Source organism: Penaeus vannamei, chromosome 40, assembly GCF_042767895.1.
Source record: "Penaeus vannamei isolate JL-2024 chromosome 40, ASM4276789v1, whole genome shotgun sequence".
Lineage (NCBI taxonomy): Eukaryota > Metazoa > Arthropoda > Malacostraca > Decapoda > Penaeidae > Penaeus > Penaeus vannamei.
Genome location: NC_091588.1, coordinates 23,256,629 through 23,264,045, shown reverse-complemented (window position 1 = coordinate 23,264,045; position 7,417 = coordinate 23,256,629). Strand labels below are relative to the sequence as shown.

The following is a 7,417-nucleotide window of genomic DNA, read 5'->3' as shown; positions in this document are numbered from 1 at the left end:
AGTAAATACATTTATCAAATAAACCTTAACAACTTTACAGGATATAGGAACTTCATCCAGAAATATCAGATGAAACTTTGCAGCGAATAGGAACTTCAATCCAGGCAAAACGGCTTGGAAATGTGACCCAATACATGTCATTACGAATATAATATTTAGATATTTTTTGTACAACTGAAAGATAGAGAGAAAAAGAAATACACAGCATATTAAGAGCGCTTTCAGACAGGGAAGGCCTGAAACATTAGCCTTTAAAGGTTTAATTCAGTGTTGTCCAAACATTTTCGCCAATTGTACCCTTTATTACCGTCTTGTACTGTCACGTACCCTCCCCCCCCCCCCGTCCACTATGGCTAAACAAACTGTTTTAATTAGAATAATGCGAATAATATACTAATTATGCAAAGACTGCATTGCAGGAGTGTTGGTCAATAAATACGAATTTAATACACGAATAAAAAGATGATTCATAGAACATGTGATGTTTCTGTTTGTGTGTGTGTATGTGTGTGTGTGTGTGTGTGTGTGTGTGTGTGTGTGTGTGTGTGTGTGTGTGTGTGTGTGTGTGTTCCTTGTTTGTTCACGTACCCTTATGATCTATGTTGCGGACCCCAGTTTGGGCAACACTGGTTTAATCGATACATCATAGTTATAGCTTGTTTATTTTGTTTTATTTTTTCTAAAGTCTCTTTTTCTGTCCGTTTGTTTGTTTGTTTGCGTGTATGTCTGGAAATCAGTCAGTCAGTCTCTGTCTCTCTCTCTTCATCTTTCCTCTGACTGCCTGTCTGTCTGTCTGTCTCTCTGTTTCTCTCTCACTCACTCACTCGCTCTCTCTCTCTCTCTTCATCTCTCCTCTATCTGCCCCCCCCCCTCTCTCTCTCTCTCTCTCTCTCTCTCTCTCTCTCTCTCTCTCTCTCTCTCTCTCTCTCTCTCTCTCTCTCTCTCTGAATTAACAAGATTATATCACCATTAATAAGGTTTCCGTTGCTTAATATTTCTGCTATGACATCATATGACATTTCCGTAATACTACAGCTCGTTGACAGTCTCACTTTATATGACGTGGGTGTGTTAATTCTCTGTAATTAGCCAATATTTGTTTTTGCATATTAGCTATAAGTAGTAATAGTATTAGGAGTATCAGTATTGTTATTATTGTTATAGTTGTTGGTATAATTACTGTTACTGTTATCATCAATGGTGGTAGTAGTAGTAGTAGTAGTAGTAGTAGTTGTTGTTGTTGTTGTAGTAGTAGTAGTAGTAGTAGTAGTAGTAGTAGTAGTAGTAGTAGTAGTAGAGGTAGAAGTAATAGTGGTAGTAACAGTAGTAGTAGTAGTAGAAGTAGTATTAAAAGTAGTAGCAGGAGTGGTAGTATAAGTAGTAGTAATAGTGGTAGTAGCAGCAGCAGTAGTAGAGCTATTGTCATGATTACTATTGTTAATTATTTTTTCATTCACATCATTATTATTATCAGCATTATAATTCATTTTTTATCTCCATTATTAACGTTATGAAAAACAGCAGAGGACAACCAAAAAACACTTCAGGAAATAGCTAATAAACAGTAATTCAACATTTCCTTTCGTAACAACTTGTTTACATTTACAAGCATGTTTTTGTTATGCTGTACAGTCAATAACATTGTTATCATCAATGGCATCATATTCATATTATTCATATTCATATAATCACATCATCATCAACATCATTGTCATCGTCACCATCACCATCATCATCAACACCACCATCACATAGGCATAGGGAAATGGGGGATGGGAGGGCAGGGGGGCGACCACTCCCACTCTAGTATGGAGGGGGGTGACTCAACTTTTGCCCCCCCCTCCTCCTCAGCTTTCGAGGACATCCCCTGTAAACAAAGAGGTCAGGGCTCCGGATTCTCAGAAGAGCCTTGAGTTACGGCGAGCTGGAGGCCTCTCTCTCTCTCTCTTTCTCTCTCTCTCTCTCTCTCTCTCTCTCTCTCTCTCTCTCTATCAATCTATCGCCTTCTCTCTCTGTCATCCTCTCTCTCTCTCTCTCTCTCTCCCCTCCCTCCCTCTCTCTATCTATCTATCGCCTTTTCTCTCTCTCTCTCTCTCTCTCTCTCTCTCTCTCTCTCTCTCTCTCTCTCTCTCTCTCTCTCTCCTCTCTCTCTCTCTCTCGTCCTGCTGTATTTCCCTTGAGAGCGAAGAGAGTTGATTTCCCGCCCGCCGTGAAGCGCTAAAGGCTGCTCTCCCCCTTTAACCTAAGGCGCCTTAACTCGCACCAATATGGCGGGTCCCTTGCTCTGTGTATGGGCCGTAAGATCGCTCGTAAGTTAAGGCGCCTTAAGGAGATACGGCACCTTAACGCGTATGAGAATCCGGCCCCAGTTCCTTAGTTACCCAGCTGTTGAGAACACTGCCCTTGCAACTGAGGGGACAGTAACAACTGAGTATGGTATTCTAAGTGAAATAACCATTATATCAAGTATTCATTAAATAAGATTTACTTTATTATCATGACCATTATGTCACGTATTAAATGAAATTTACTTTACTTATTCAAAACTGCTAAAATACAGGAGCTTCCAGGGATTTCGTGCCCTTGCCCCACACCAGGACGCTGCCCCTGAACCTCACCCGGGCCATGCAGCCCCCAGAACCTCCGGCTATTTTTTGGGGGGTGGGGGGCTACTTTTACCCTCTTTTCAAAATAACTACGTATGCCTATGCATAGGTAGTTATTGTCGTTGTTGTGATGATTGTTATTTTCTTCATAATTATCATCATCTTCATCACTGTTGTTATCATTATTATTATTATTGTTATTATTATCATTGTCATTGTTATTGTCATCACCATTATTGTTATCATTATTGCTGTTGTTTCATCTGTTTCAATCTTCAAAATATCTCAATTTCTCATAATATTCATAGTAATTGGCCTATTACTTGTGTCATTTTGAGGGCATGCAGTCAAGGAGTTTGCCCCGGGAATCACTAAGACCTCTGATTACGATTTTCAAAAGTTACCGCTAAAAAAGGCAAACGTTTTCTATGCTGGATATTTTCTATTGGTAACTCGTCTATTTATTTGTAAAAACGTTCCTGTACTGTATGCAAAATGTATCTGTACTTATATAATATTACGTTCCATATCAATAACTCTTTTCTCATATAAAAATAAGGCTATTATAAAAACGGATCAGTCTGTGTTTGCATAATCTTACTATTTTCACAACCAACATAATTTTATTGTTATTGCTGTTCTCTTGATTTTTGTTTATATCATCATCATTAACATTATTCTTATTGACATTATTATTATTAAGAAACAAGAAGACGAATTCGGTATGTTTGGAAAAATAATGGCAAATAAACAGCGGATATTTCTAATAGCTCGTGCAAATAGATAGATGCTGAGCTTATCCACGTGCGCTGTATGAAGATTAGGTTATGTGGGTCGCAACACGAGAATAGTAAGTGATAATGTATAACACGGTAGAAATGAATACACGCCATGAGTATATTGAAAGTTGTTATTAGGTTCTGGCTTTCGTCTTCAAATCGGAAGATGGGAAGAAGGTATATAAGGGAAACATAGAAGCAAGGCAGGTTTAGACAAGCACACAGACGCGGGTAAGACTACAAAGAGAAAATGCATTAATTATTTCCAATCTGATTAATAAATTTTCTTTGTCATTCTCCAGTTAGCAAATACACCCGATCCACACACAAAAAAATACTTATACATGAATCATACATGTGGAGACTTGTAGGTGAGTACCCAAGCAGTTAGAAATTACGTTTGTATTCCCATTGGCGTAAGAAGTGACGGGGGGGGGGGGGCTGCATAGTCGGGTCCCACCCAAATAAACAGGGGGCCTATTTTTTGCAGTTTTAAAGGTATAAACTTATTAATTTCTGCACTAAAATGGCAGACATTTTTATTTCAACTTGACATGACAGTTATTTCATTTTGAACACCAGACAGTTGTCGCTGTCGGTGTAGGATGAATGTGGGAGAGAGGGAGAGGGAGAATAATAAGAAGAGGGAGAAGGAGATAGGAAGAATGAGGGCGATAGGGGTCAGTGTTCTCAACAGCTGGGTAAGTAAGGAACTGCACCGATTGTTTACAGGGAATGTCCTCGAAAGCTGAAGAGTGTGGGGGGAGGGGGGTAGAAGTGGTGTCCCGCCACCCTCCAATTTAGAGTGATACTGGTATGTAAATTAAGCTATATACTAGATGTACTTTCATTAATAAAACCAATGAGAGATATAGTGCAATGTTTATGTTCCGCAGACTACTTTACACAAGATCCCTGCGTAGTGTTACATGAAATTATATCAATCTCAGTTGCGATGGTAAATGTGCTAAAAAGAATGAAAAGAAAGAAATCTGGTGATTAATCTGTAGATTTCTCATTTAAAACATAAAAGTACATCCAGTTAATCAAACAAAACAAGGCAAATAAATGAATTATAGCAACACTGCCTTTGGTTGTGCACTGAATATAGATAACCCGTTTTGAGATCAATTATATATAGATGCGTATCACTTGAGTATTGTTGCTTTATAATTGATTTTTATGTTTGTTTTACTTTCCCGTTTTAATTAATTGGCTTTACATTACTCAGATTTGAAGTCTACAAATGAACTAATTCCGTTTCCCCTTCCGGCTCAGTCTCACTCCTTTCTTCTTTTATCAACTTCCAGTTATACCATATACTTTTCAAACTATATACCTATCATTACTGAGGACGTCTATTTTACGCAGAATTGAAATTTATAAATGAACCAAGTACATTCTCCTTCATTTTCTTTTATTCTTTTCAGGTTTAAACTTCAAGTCATATATATAAATATCATTACTGAGGACTTAGTCAAATAAGATTAATGCAGACAAAATTATGTCGGGCAATGAAACTTGTTAAGATTTTTGCTATTTAGATAAAAAACAACAACAGAAAAGAAAGTTTTGACATAATGTATATAATAATCCATTCATTGTTACGTACGGAAATTATCCACGCTTTTCCTATGGTTATGAAGAAATGTAATAATGGTATACCTTTTACACGAACGCGCTTTGTTTCGCGAACTTATGAAAATATTGAAAACGTCCAGAACAACAGATAAGAATAAAACAATAATAAGAACAAAAACAACAACATACCAACAAACAACAAAAAACAAAACACAAAACCAAAACAAAGAAAAAACCCACCAAACAAAACAAACTCAGCCCTAAAACAAAGAAATAGCCCGCCAAACAAAACAAACACAGACCCAAAACAAAATAAAAACCCGCCAAACAGAACAAACACAGACCAAACACAAAGAAAAATACCGCCAAACAAAACAAACACAGACCCAAAACAAAGAAAAACCCGCCAAACAAAACAAACACAGACCCAAACAAAGAAAAAAAGCCGCCAAACAAAAGAAACACAGACCAAAAACAAAGAAAAAAACCGCCAAACAAAACAAACACAGAACCAAACCAAAGAAAATACCTACCAAACAAAACAAACAACCAAAACAAAGAAAAAACTCGCCAAACAAAACAAACACAGACCCAAACAAAGAAAAAAAGCGCCAAACAAAACAAACACAGACCCAAAGAAAAAACCCACCAAACAAAACAAACACAAACCAAAAACAAAGAAAAAACCCGCCAAACAAAACAAACACAGCCCTAAAACAAAATAAAAACCCGCCAAACGAAACAAACACAGAACCAAAACAAAATAAAAACCCGCCAAACAAAACAAACACAGACCCAAAACAAAGAAAAACCCGCCAAAAAACCCAGACGAGAGAGAAAAAAAAAAAGTGGTCCGCTGACCTTGGCCCGGGTCCAGACAGGCGACCTCGGACACCCAGAAGAAGGAGAGAGTGAAGGTGAATTCTGCCTGAAGGATTTTGGTCATGCTTTTCTTGCTGTTGTTGTTATCATTTTTGGCTTTATTGTTATTATTATTTTTTTATTATTATCATGATTATCTTAATCTTCATTATTTTCATCATCATCATCATTATCAATCATTTTCATTTGCAATCATCATCATCATCATCATCACCGCCACCACCACCACCACCACCATCATCATTTCCATCGATACATGTTCATTATCATCATTATTCTATTTTGAACATATACGTCATCTTTTCAAAGGTAAAAAAATGACAAACGACGCCAGACTAATATTTCCTGGAAAGATTTCTCTAAGACGAAACATAAAAAAATGTGTTGATCAGCAATATTCCAGACAAGGATGATTTTCTACAGGGTCTGAGTGGGTGTGGATGCTTACGTGTCCGTATTTGCACACACACACACACACACACACACACACACACACACACACACACACACACACACACACACATATATATATATGTGTGTGTGTGTGTGTGTGTGTGTGTGTGTGTGTGTGTGTGTGTGTGTGTGTGTGTGTGTGTGTGTGTGTGTGTGTGTGTATGTGTGTGTGTGTGCGTGTGTATAAAATGTATAATCTATATGTATATATATATGTATATATATATATATATATATATATATATATATATATATATATATATATATATGTATATATATATATATACATATACATATACATATAGTCTATTTATGAGTGTGTGTATATGCATACAGATACATATATATGTACACACACACACACACACACACACACACACACACACACACAGTCATATACGTGCTCATAGGAAGCGCAAGACACTCGATTGAGGTGAAGGCAAAGCAAGTGACACGCTCTGCCTGCACATGCAAGGGGCGCAGGCCACCGAGGGAGACGCAGTGAAAGTTCTGCTTTGGATTCCTGGGGCGTGACTCTCGCCTCATCCTCCTGACGGGAAATCCTGCTCTTGGGTTTAGGTGGGGCAGCGAGGGCAGTAGGGCGGAGGAAGATGGGAAGGGAGAGAGAGGGGGAGGGAGGTAGGATGAATGTGAGAGAGAGAGAGAGAGGGTGGGGGGAGAATGGGAGGAAGATGAAGGAGAGAGAGGGAGGAAGGGAGAAGGAGAGAGAGAGAGAAAGGGAGAAGGAGAGGGAGAGGGAGAAAGGGAGAATAAGAGGGTGAAAGGGAGAAGGGGAGAATGAGAGGGAGAGGGAGGAGATCGGAAGAATGAGGGCGATAGGGGGAGAAAGAAGGAGAGGGATAGGGGGAATGAGAATGATGGAGAGAGAGAGAGAGAGAGAGATATGCAGTCTTACATAAGAATTATAGAATTACTCCTGTCTCACGCCTGAGTTCCGTAGGATGACAACAAAAACGAGTTTCAGACATGTTCATATAAATATATTTCCTGACAATCTTACGCATGGACTTCCAGAGGCCGTTTTGTGCCCCTTTTATTCCAACACACATTCTCATATAACTCTTTTACACTCGGTTATAAATTATTAATAATATT

At 38.3% G+C, this 7,417-nt stretch overlaps 1 protein-coding gene across 1 annotated transcript in view; it reads right to left on the bottom strand.

The window, feature by feature from the left end:
• The window catches only part of LOC113809232 (uncharacterized), a 1,561-nt gene extending 1,463 nt beyond the window's left edge, over window positions 1–98 (bottom strand). Inside the window, exon 1 of the mRNA XM_070117398.1 lies at window positions 1–98. This exon is cut by the window's left edge and continues 386 nt beyond it. The gene's annotated coding sequence lies outside the window, so the exon portion shown is untranslated.
• Window positions 99–7,417: the final 7,319 nt, after the last annotated feature.